Raw genomic sequence first — 12,818 nt, 5'->3', positions numbered from 1 at the left:
TTTCTAAATAATTTTTCCCCCTATATAGCTTGATTTATTTGTAGAATAAACTCTCTCTCCCTCTTCTCTGAGATGGGCAAACGAACTCCTTTTAGTCTTCTTCAGTAAGATCCACATTTTCGTGCCCTGAACGTGGCTGGCAAGCCATTAGTGCTCCTAATTCCAGCTGTAATGGCAGCTTTTAACTCCGCTCCTTGTGCGCATGGAAGCAGAAATGCCATTCACTGTCACATGAATGACAGATAGGAGGAGGTGTAGAAGAGTTCTACTGTCTCTAGGAAATGTATCCAGAAGTACTGATGGAAGTGATTGACTGGCTTCTTATTCTGGCTAAATGAACAGGTATGGCAGTGTTTTAATTAAAACTGTTTGAGACAGCTAAGTCAGTCTTTTCAAACCAAGTCCATCATGGTAATTTAATTTATGTATACACATAACATACAGGGAATGCTATAGTAATTTAGCCTGGGGAGGCTAGAAAGGTGTTGTGATTCTTAGTGAATAAAAATTGGATTGAGAATTGTGACACTGGGGAACAAGCGGAGAACAATCCTGTATTGGGGAGAGAATTAGAGGACTGGCTGGGAAAAAACTTTGCTGTGAAGAACGAAAGGGTCTTGGTAGCGAGCAAGCAGAGCATGAGCCAGAGGACCAACAGCATCCTGGGCTGTATTAGCGGGAGCAAGGGAAATTATTATTTCCTTTTACTCAGCACTTGTTAGATGGCATCTAAAATGTTCCGTTCCATTCAGTTTTGTCATCTCCCTGTTCACCCGCGCCCTTCTTTCTTTGAGGAAATAAATGGATCAACTGGAGCAAGTTCACTGGAGGGCCACCAAGATGGTCAGAGGCTGGAGCACCTGCCCAGCTGGGGAGAAGCTAATGACCAGAGTTGTTTCAGCCTAGAGATGGCTTGGGGGAGGGACCCTCACAACAGCCTCTGATACCTCAAGGCTGTTTGTGAAAAGATGGACTTTCACTGTGGTGCAGGTAGGAGGACAGGACACTATGGATGTAAGTTGAAACAAAAAAAATACAGACTGGATGAAAAGAGAAAAACCTCCCACTCTGAGGACTAGGGGAGACCAGGTCCAGTAAAGGAACAGAGTGCCCAGAGTGGTTAGGCAGTCTCTATCCTTCAAAGCATTTCAAGATATGAACTGGTTAAAACTCTTAGTAACCTGGTGTGACCTACATTGAGGAGAAAGTTGAACTCAATGATCTCCTGAGATCCTTGAATAAAGGATTAAGAATGTATTCAGGATTCCTCATGTCCATAGTAGTATTTCATACAACTACTCCTTTTGGACTCATAAAACTTATTAAGGAGTGTTACACAAATGCCCAGTCTTTTAGTTCACTCCGGTTGCTGTTTTTTCTTGACTGAGTTTTATATTCATATTCCCTTCAGGAATTAACATTAGGAATAATATTTTGTACTTATTGTTTCTTTTTCTTTTTCCTTTTTATTTCTCTTTTTCCTTTTCTTTTTCTTCCTTCTTCTCTTCAAAACAATACAGCACAGCTACAATATTACTTTAGTCATTTTAATTCTCTTCAGTCTTGGAAATTAGCAAAGAACCCAGTGTCCTGTTTCACCTTTGAGTCTTCTGTTTGTTTTTCTCTTCTAAATAATGAAAAATGTGAGTTCATTTATGTAAAATAAAACTACTTATGGAAAAGACTGTATCTTCATGTCTTTTTAGTATTCAATGATTCTGAACACTTTGGGGTTCCAAAGCAATTATTTCTGCCACACTTCCTAGGAATGGTTGGATTTCAGGTTTGGTTTTCAACTGTTCCTTCCAAGATAATAGTAGACAACAATGCTGTCGTTTTGGTTCTTTTTTTTCCCCCAAGAACACTATGCAGATCAAATGAGACAAGTCACATCAGTCTTTAATTAGAAAATATTTGTCGTGTTTCCTATCCCTAACATTTATTATGTGTAAAAAAAAAGTGTAACAAAGAAGTTTCAGTGTTTGAGTTGTACTTACTCAAAAGCCCAGGCAAACCCAAATTTTACCAAGAAGTCTCATCTTTATTAGACCAAGCAGGACTTTCACTTCAAACAGCCAACACTGATATTCTTTTTGGTTCAGCTGTTCTGCAGTCGGTCACTACAGTTGCTAGACTCTGACTCTACACGTTACATCACCTTAGAAGAAAATCATGTTACCCCCATTTTTCCACTCCACTGCAGATTCTGAGTTTTCAGATGGCTTATTTGTTCTATGTGTAATAAAACTTTAACATAGGTGGTTAGAATACGCCCAGTAGTGACCTTTCCATCACCTAAGTGAAGTCGTCTTTGTTTCCTTGCACATCATTGCTAGTGACTCATCCTTCCTGATTCTTAAACAAATTGTTCTTTTTGATTTGGATATTCTTTTCTTCTGCTTCTTTTTGAAGTCGAAAGACTAAATTTTCACAGAAAGTTACTTTCGCCATTCTCACAAATCAGATAGGTGTATTTAAATACTAATGTATTTTAAATGCCGATATATTTACAGAACTCACCAAAAGTGGACTGTCACCTTAGATATTTTCTCATGTATCTAGTTAAAGCAATGTTATCTGAAAAATTAATCAATTTTAGGTATTATCAGGGCATTTAATCAGTAGACAGTACAGTTCACAGCTGCTTTTGCTCCTTAATCAGATGAAAAGATGCATATCTTTTTTTTTTTTTTTAAAAGATTGCATTGTTTAAAAAAAACACCAAAACTTTGGAGTGCAACAACTTTTATGTGTCTCCTGAGATAAATGTAACAGATCTGTTGTGATTTCTCCTTTTTATTAATGTGGAGTGCAGCTTCGATAAGGCAGCTTAGCTTCCGGTGACTCTGTATACTCTGTGTGGTAAGTGCCTCACAGTTCAAGCCCAGGAGCTGCACTTGAATAGTGTCGCAGCAAGGTGGGGAAATGATCTGTCTCTTCCACATATCCTGTATTTCTAGTTGCCCAGGCTAGAGAAGGTATCAGCTAGGAAATGAGCCTGGATGCTTGGTGCATCTTCTGAAGGAAATTATAAATGAGTCCTGTTCTCTGGTCACAGGGATCTTGGCTACCCATGCACAAACCAGAGCTGCAGGCAAGACCATGCAGGACAACTATCCCACATTTAGGTACACTAACTTACTTGCTTTGTCACTGTCTATTATGAGGAATATTCTTCATCTAGCTTATTTTTGGGTTATATTACATATATCTCTATTTTCAAATGCAGCAATACCCGAGTCTGATTCTGTTAATCCTCATTTGGTATAGTGTGTTATTTTATGAATTCACACATGGCCATTTTTTTAAGTTGACTGACTCTCTTCTTGAAGCTCACGTCCTCTGAAATGTATTTTAAGTTGGTGCAAACATTCATTATTGACCTAGGGGATAAAAATATTATGAATTTGTTTTAAAATGAGGTAAAGGATGTTTTTTTCTGGTATTTATAAGCTGTAGCAGTTGTTCTATATCATATATTTTCAGTTTTGAGAAAGTGCTCCAGTGGAGAGTGCGGGAGGTGGGTGTCCATCCAGGGTCTCCACCTTCAGTACTCTTCTCAGATTTTGGGGAGTCATTTGCATAAATTCACCTCACCTAACTCTAGGTGTTTGTTGCATTTGTTTGAGCACTTGGTTAGACAACCAGGGGGAAGAAATGGTTGTTTTGAGAGGTGATTCAGTGCAACCTACTGTTGAAGACAGGTTTGAAGAATCTGGTTAGATGTACCTGTTTATGATCATTGTGTACAAAGGGAGTTTAGTTTGTATGCAGGTGACTGTATAGTAGACACGTGGATTCAAGTGTCATAAACACTGCCTTTAGTTGTCCTTTGCCTCATTTCTCTGTTCATTAAAAGGGGAAGATAGTTTATCCCTCTCTCACAGATAGGGAAATAATGTTACTGATTGCAAAGCTCTCAGTTAAAATGAGGGAGCCTAACTACTTAAATACATTAAAAACAAGGAATACGGCCACATGAATATTGTTGATGTCCAGAAAAACAATCCAGACCCAGCTGTTATCTATAACATTGAAGGTAGACTTGATCATGTAACCTACATTATTGCAGCTACACATAATTTTTCAAATTGCATCTTGATGATTTGCATTGCATTTTTACTCATATCTGCACCTATGTCTATTTATCAGTTTCTTCTTACTTACTCTAAAGATGGGGACTAATTACAACCTTGCAGGACCACTTCCATCCTATTTTCTATGCCAGTGAATTTTTCGCTGCTCAGCTTGATCGGTGTTTTGGCTTTGCTAGTTAGAGAGATATAGCCTACCTTCTTTTTCTAATATTTATCATCAGCTTTTAAAAGGGACTTCTACTGATTTTGAGCTTATTAAATCACTGTTTAAAAACTGTTGGGAGCAGATATATTTGTATTTCTTTGAAGTTACAGTGTGCAATGTTTATTTCCTTCTTGGGAACACACTTAGTGTGTTAAAACCAAAGAGATTACAACTGGCCAATTGAAGAGCGAATCTGTATATGTACAGCAAAGCACAAACTTAAACTCCTTCTTGAGAGGATTCTGCTTTGTGCTCACTGTATTTACTGTGCTTAGAATGTAGATGCCTCTGCCCATAAAGATATCAGGTGTCCAGGACCTCTCTGATTCTTAGGATAGCCCTGTTTGTATTTTCAAGGATATACTATTGTCAGTTTATGTCTGCTGAAACCAATAATGACATTCTCTTAAGAAATGTAATATAATTATTTTAAGAAAAAGAGAACAATTCATGGAGACCTTAGAGCAGCTTTCCAGTACTTAAAGGGGGTCTACAAGAAAGATGGAGAGGAATTTTTTTTACAAGGATGTAGACTGATAGAACAAGGGGAGTGGCTTTAAGCCAAAAGACAGTGGGTTTAGATTAGATGCTAGGAAGAAATTCTTTATGGTGTGGGTGGTGAGACACTGGAACAAGTTCCCAGAGAAAAAAGTCGTGGATGCCCCATCCCTGGAAGTGTTCAAGGCTAGGCTAGATGAGACTTTGAACAACCTGGTCTAGTGGAAGGTATCCCTGCCCATGGCAGAGGAGTTGGAACTAGACAATCCTTAAGGTCCTTCCCAAACCATTCTATGATTTTATGAAAATCAGGGTATTTTACATGCATGCCTTCCCAGGCTGTGAATTGTTCTAAAAACTTGATATTTATTTGATGCATAAAATCAAGCTATTTTGGTACTTTAAGGAGATGATCCAAAATACGATTGAAACAGATTATATGCCTTTATACTTTCATATTATTCCTTTGTTCAGATAGTATTTTGAATTTTTTGTTCCTTTGTCATACTTTCAGTTTAAACTGGTAGTCTTTAATATGCTCTAAACCTTTCATTAACTGATTTTTGTAACAATAAAAATGAGAGAAGTTGTTAAGCTCAGCATAACCAAGACACTACTTGGAAGAGTTAAGTCAAGTGTGTTGACACAACGTTCTTTCTGTGGGAATGTGATGAGTCAGTTTATGCTCTAGTTAAAAATTTTAATTTTAGACAGAGTAACTGAAAATAATGGCACTTGTCTGTTATTTAATTAGCCTTTTACGTGGGACCAAGAGTTACATAGTCACTAGCATGGGCAGAAGTGTACTGAGTTTGTTTTAAAGCATTATGTAGAATACATAACTCATTCAGCAGAGGATAGAATATAGAAATTAGAGGACTTGCGATTAATTGATCACACAGAAAAGAAAGATTCTAGGCAAGCTGAAAAAACAGAATCCAAAACAAACCTTGCCTTGATACTGGTTAACCTTTTTTTGAACTCTTTTATTGTGTATGACAAAGGCAAGTGTGTTTATCTGTGAAAAAAAAAATCTCATTATATGGTATTTCTCAAGATAGCTGTGGATAAATTGTAAGTCAAATTTATCTAACTGGCTATATAAAGCATTTTTTCATGAACAAGTTTGCATAAAACCTGCCAAGAACGCTTATTAAGAAATTACTAATCACTTGGGGATGACTGAACAGGAGTGCTTAGTCTTACTTATCAATATCTTGATGGTTTGGTTTTATCTTATGCCTGAACTCTTTCCTCTTTTCTTCTCATTTCATTCTGCTATCCAGGACAACTCTCTGATTAACTTTCTTGTGTGTAGCAGAAAAAAATAAGTTGCCTGATTTAAGCAAATAATTAACAAGTGTCTCTAGTCCCTTAACTGTAACTCAGCAAATCTCACCACAAAATTCTATGCTACAAAAATCCTTTAAAGCCTCTAAACTGTCAACACTTCATGGCTATTGTGAGTTTTCAAGAATAAAATAGAAATATTAAGTACTAAATAGTAATTCACATACCTAAGAGCAAACCTGATCTGTTGCTATGCAAAAAGCAAAAGTATCCTATTTTTTATCCTTCCTCCCTATAAATATGCACAATTTTCTAATGGTGCCTGCTAAGCTCAGATAGGGTTAGCAAATTTACTGTAAATCTGGACACAAAACAGGCACGGGAATGGATTGAACTGGCGAAATACTGATTTACTATTAGCTCCTGGGGAGAATCTGCACATGGACAATACAATGTCAAGAATTACTAAGATCCAGTATGCAGGAGGAAGAGCTTCCCCCTGTCAATTCAAGAGGCATATCTAGCTGTCACAAAAAACCTGACAATAAATTCCTATGTGTACATACTTATATACATACATATGTATACATAAAACAAGATTTTAAATCTGCATAATATTTGATATTTACATATGTTGCAGTCTACTGTGGACATCCTTCTGGAATGGCTAGATAAAGAAATGTAACTACTCTGTGTACTCAGTATTTACCACCTAACTGTTGTACGTAGCATACTGTGTTCTGACTGAATAGAAACTATTAGAATACACTAGACTAGACTAGATTAGAATAGTATAGACTATTTCAGTTGAAAGGGATTTACACTGACCATCTAGTCCAACTGCCTGACCAATTCATGGCTGATCAAATTAAAGCCTTGATGGACATTGTCCAAATGCGTCTTTAACACTGGCAGGCTTGGGGTACTGACCACCTCTCCGGGAAACCTGTTCCAGTGTTTGACCACACTCTTGGTAAAGGAATGCTTCCTAATGTCCAGTCTAAACCTCCCCTGATGTAGCTTTGAACCATTCCCACTTAGCCTATCACTGGGTATAAGGGAGAAGAGATCAGATGCACCTCTCTCCCTCTCCGCTTCCTGTTCTCAGGAAGCTGTAGAGAGCAGTGAGGTCACCCCTCAGCCTTCTTTTTTGAATGACTGTTATCAAGCTTCCACTTCACCATTAGCCATCCCTTAGAAATGTGCTTCTTCAACAGGCACCATCGTGGCCTTGACTCTTCCAACACTCAGACACAATGTTCTCCATCAGGGCAGTTGTACAGCTGGTTCTTGACATTTAGTGGTGGTTCTTATGCGATGGTTCGTGTTTGACCTTTTGGCTACAAGGTGGCTTTTCCTTGACTATTTCCTACTCTTCAGCAGTGGCATTATTCAGTGAAAGGCTGTCCTATGCTAAGTTGAAGGCTGAGCAATCTAAGAAGAAAGTTATTAGCTGCTGGCATACAGTTATAGATGTAATCCAGCTCACCTTAGTTGAAGAAATTCTCTGCAACATGAGAGTAATAAAGAAGTGAAATAATAACAGTAGCAAAAATTGTCTTGAATGTGGTAGGTAATCAAGAGCTGGAGAGTGCAGCTGCAGAACAACCAAGCACAGGTACACCACGGGTTTCACTAAACCATTGGCAAACAGTAGCACAGGGCAGCTGCAAAATGAAGAAGATATGTGCAGATTGTGGGTGAATAGAATATGAGAATCGTCCTCAAAACACCTTTCTGTCAAATAGAGAGTACAACTAAGGGTTTGCGAACTGGAATGTGTCTTGTACTTTGTGAGATGCTACCCAGGTCACTCACTGATGTATGTGTGAATGTGTAAGTGATAAATAAAATCAGATAAACCAGATAGCTTTGTTTACCTTGACCTTAAGTAGTGGATGTAACGTCTTCTCTTTGCATATGACACCATTGTATTACTGTTGCTATCCTAGTAACCTATCCCCTCAATGACATTGTGATATATAAAGTGAATAAATAAATCATTTACCCTTTTAGAATAAGATGGAGAGAATTATATTTGGAATAGGGAGGGAGAATCTGAAAGCAGGCTATATCCTCAGTGAGTGTAAATTATCTTCGGAATTATCCTGCAGCAACAATTTTTTCAGGCTCAAAATATTTTAGAGCCTTCATATTCCTTTGATATTTCCCCTCAAGTACTGACAGGGCAAAGACTGAGGTGTATGCAAGATTAAAATTGCACTTCATAGAATTTGGAGTATTGGATCTGTTAGCTTTGAAGCTCTGATGTAGACTACTTATTGACATCTTTGTAACTATTTTGGGATTATTCAAGCTTGAAAAATGTGCTTTATGGTGGGTCCATAGTGTTTGACAAGTCAGAAGCCAGGCATGTTCTTCGTTGTCTATGTTTGTTCACATTCATGACTGTTGAAGTTGTAGCCAGTTGTTCTGAAAGACAAATCATTTTTGAAGTCAAAAACATAAAGACAATTCAGATGTCACAATAATTGTCTGTTCCCTGTTATGCCAAAATGAAAAAGACTAAAACCAACCCTCATCATAACATATTAAAATTATATATGCTGTATGATAGAGTGGAACTCAACATAATGAATGACCAATTTAAATGAAAAATTCAATATTTGCAAGAATCTCCATTTTACAGAAAGCCTGGGGTGGTCTAAGTGTCTAAAAATGTGTGTAATGAAAACAGGCTTAGCCTAGATTTCCCACAAAGATCTGTAGTTAGGTTTCACCTGGCATGATTTGTTGAAACTAGTCTTACCCATTGCCTAATAAGTGTGCTGTGAAAACCTGTTATTCAATTCTGGTACTGGCTTTACTTTTCTGGTGTTTTATTTAACCACTATATTTTTTAGGACAAAGTAAAAAAGAAAGATGCAAGATGAAAAGGCACAGAAGCATCTAAATGCCATAAATTAACTCATTAAATCTAATAGTTGGTGCTGAGTTTGAGAAGTGAGTGTGAGATGATGCCTTTGGTCACCTTAGTGGGAGCAGTTGTTGTGCTATGCATTTACTCTCATGATTCACAAATTGTTCTAAAAAATCTTTTAACATTAACCAGCTCAAAAGCAACTTTGTCCTTGTTTGGCTATGAACTTTTTGGAGGGGGGGAAGGGTATGACAACTTTAAAAGACTTGCTGTAGCATTTTAGAGTTGTAGAAGACTTGTAGCCATGTTTCCATCATGTTACTTAGGTCTTCAGCACAAAAGGCTATTTCTTTTCCAAGCAACTTGGGAATACACATTTAAACTTCAATACACAGTTGTGCTTTATCACTGATTTTTAGATCTGATCCAGCTCTAACATTTTTATTTATTTAAAAAACAAAAACCCAGAAATCTCTGTCAGATAAAGCAATACCACAGTGTTGCAAATCTTTCCATGGCAAACACGTCATAATTTTATATGTTTTAGAATACAAGCAAACATTTCCGAGTCATTACTCATGGACCATTTATGAAATACTTGGGGTTGGGTGTCAGCAGGACTGATGTGATGGTGACTGTCAGTGTTCTCCCTGGCACTGAGGGCGTGTTACAGGAGAGGGAAGCTCAATCTCTGGTATTACGAGGGTGTGTATCTTTGTAAGCCAAAGATGAGATTGCCCACAAGTGTGCTGAAATTTGCACACTGCTTCTTGTGTAGCAAGCTTTTGGTAAATAAAGTCTCTGACTTGGAGATCTTTGTCCAATTTTTCTGTAGTAAGGAGACATTCTGGCTCAATTGATATGGTTTCATTAGGGTTGGTTAGTACAGACTCCCCGCGTACCCTGTCCCACGTGTACCAGCAGATAAGAGGGGAAACAGATCAAAATGTGTGTTTTATCAACATGCTGGATAAATATGTCAGGTTATTGACAAAAATAGGATGTCTTCCAAGTATGTGCACCACAACTCGCTATACTTGCAAACTAGGAAATACTGTGAAGATGTGTTCCTTACTCAGAATACATGGGAAACAAAAACCCTTTAAATTGAGGCTTTATTCTGGGGATCTACATTGCTTACTAAGCTGGAAAGAAAAAAGGACATATTGCTCCTTAAAAAAAAAAAAAAAGAAGAAACCCCAAACTGTTTCAGTAGTGATAGTAGTTTGAGATTTGTTTTCATTTTCAGGAAGAGTTTTATGGAAATAACCTTGCTTTTATTAGCTTGTGCTCTATTTTATGCCACAGTCAGAAAGAATGATTACATTTAATATAGAGAGCTGGACAATTAACAGAGTTAATAGTCTTAAAGATAAGATAGGAATGCTTTCTGTATGTGATCCTGAGGTCATCAGATTTAAAGAAAAAAAGCAACAAAACCATATGAACAAAACCATTATTGTGTAGCTTTCTCTTTCTTCACAATTATTGCAAAATTTATTTTGAGAAATCATTTTGTACTCAAATTTACATTATCTCAAGGAAGTGTCTCTCAGTTTGACTAATTACACAGTTTTAAAACTTTTTCTTACCTTAGGCTGATACTTCTTGGCTGTCAGTAGTAGATGACTTGACTTAGAACATCTCATACTACAAACTGCAGTGTCATTCAGAATTTGAAAAACAGCTCAGGTGTACAGTATGAAAAGAAATCTGCTGAAGTGGGGATCTGAATACTAGTGAACATTGTAAAACTTGGACTGACATAGGACCAAAAGCTGTTCATCATTAGGTTCTTTCATCAACTGCTCTAATTCCAGGACTGCATTCTAATCCACCTAAGGCTGAAAGAAAACATATTAATATTTTACCGTAGTGATTTAGTGTACATTAATTGTTCATGATGTACTTCATGATGCTAAAAATCCCCCAGAAAGCAGATTTTTATGAGTGCAAGATTTGACTGTAAGAAGTTTCCTTAGCAAAACATGAAAAAAATAGTATAAAGAATGTCTTTCCTACAGCGTACATTTTTCCATATTAAAAAATCAATTGAAATGAGTTTTTATATGACAGAAGTATGAAGGGTCAATTCATTCCCTCTCTTTAGCAGTCACTAAGGGACCTGTTTTGGCAGCGCTGAAGAAGTTCTACTAACAGCAGAGGGAATAGCAGGATTTGATCATGTCATACATGATATCTTCCATCTTCCATTCATTCCCTTACTTTAAATTAACTTATATGCCAGACTGTTTTCAGGACTGGAGTTTTGAAATAAAAATATGCATGAGATGTGTTTGTAAGCATACAGTTTTGGTATTAAAAAGCTAGAGATTATTTATAGAAAATCTTATTAAAAATATACACTAAAGAAACAAAAGATAATTCTAGTTAACATGTAAACCTTTTTATATTTTGTTAATCAGCATGTTAATGCAATGAATATTTTGTCATGTAACCAGTAATTAGTATTGTAGCAAATACTATACAAATAGAACAGATTGTTGTAGCAAATACAACAAATTCTGCTTCAGAAGAAACTTTTCAAACCGAGCCATCAGGTAATATGAAACTATTCCATCTCATGAAGAAACTACAGTGATTTCCTAAACAAATATTGACTGTCAGCAAATAGCTTTTCATCAATCTTAATTTAATATGCTTCTTTAAGAAAAAGTGTTAGGTATGGTTAAAAACAGTGAAACCTTGTACACTTCTAGTACTGTGCAATGATACTTTCTGAGTAAATTTTTTTCCGTGATTGGAGGCATAAAATATTCTAATATTTCAGTCGTATCCTTAAATATCTTAAAAAAATTCCCATTTTTTGTACTATTTGTCTTCTGTCATGTATAGGAAATATTTGTAGTCACATTGGTTGTTAACAAACACACTATTCTTGTGAAGGCAGAACATTTTAGGTTTGCCCTTTTTAAGCAGTAACTTCTACAGTTTTTTTGATATCTCATTAAATATTACAATGAATGAATGGTTTAAAGGAAATGGAGCAGCAGCAGGGTGAGAAGGAAAGCTCCTGTGGAGACCCTCCAAAATCTGCAGAGAATTTGTGCAAGCAGTAACACAATTGTAAATAGGCTTTGGTTTAGGGATAGCTCTGTGATTTATACAAGAATCCCATTGTCATAATTATGTCACTAGACTCTGCTGGAGTCAGGAGGAGAACTGACCTGAGACTGCATCTGTGTGTCCACAAGGAGAAAGGATGATTTGTGCCTCTCAGGTAACTGTGGGCACGTGGAAATTAGAAGGATGAATCTTGAAAGGCTTGTTTCTAGGTCTTTTCCTGTAAATTTTCCTTTTTCATTGGTAGCCTGTCTGTCATGAATTGCGTTTTTGTTTTTTTTTTTTTAAATCAAGGAGTTCTTTTATTATGTCCTTTTACAGCTATTTTTACTGAACAACAACTGCAGACATTCTTTTCCATTCAAATAAGCATTTCAATGCTGTATGTACAGTTACTGGCTCTCGTTAATTAGATATAACCTGGGAAGTTTTCCCATATGTGTAATCTTTAATGTAACTGTTTTTCAGAAGTATAAAGGGTAGTTTTCTGTAAAGAATTTATTGAGAAATAATAACATCTGAAATTCTGCTATCAAACATTTAAAAACACCAGATTAGCAAGTGAAATTCAGCTGTTCAGCTCTATATTTGGCACAGATTCAAGCAGCTTTACAGGAGGGTTTTTAACTAGGTTTGTACACACCATGTCTACCAACTGATGAACTGTGGACCTCCCCAGAGATTCTTCTTTACAGAGAAGGTGAATAATATTTTTTTTTCCCTTGTGCATCTAGATGGTACTTGAAAACACCATGCTGCCATC

General features: G+C 36.7%; 1 protein-coding gene across 2 annotated transcripts in view; it reads left to right on the top strand.

The window, feature by feature from the left end:
* The window catches only part of HNF4G (hepatocyte nuclear factor 4 gamma), a 62,369-nt gene that overhangs the window by 26,792 nt on the left and 22,759 nt on the right, over window positions 1–12,818 (top strand). The window lies entirely within an intron of this gene.

This window comes from Pipra filicauda, unplaced genomic scaffold, assembly GCF_003945595.2.
Source record: "Pipra filicauda isolate LSUMZ 115617 unplaced genomic scaffold, ASM394559v2 scaffold157_size4220110_pilon, whole genome shotgun sequence".
Lineage (NCBI taxonomy): Eukaryota > Metazoa > Chordata > Aves > Passeriformes > Pipridae > Pipra > Pipra filicauda.
This window is presented reverse-complemented; position numbering and strand designations above follow the sequence as displayed.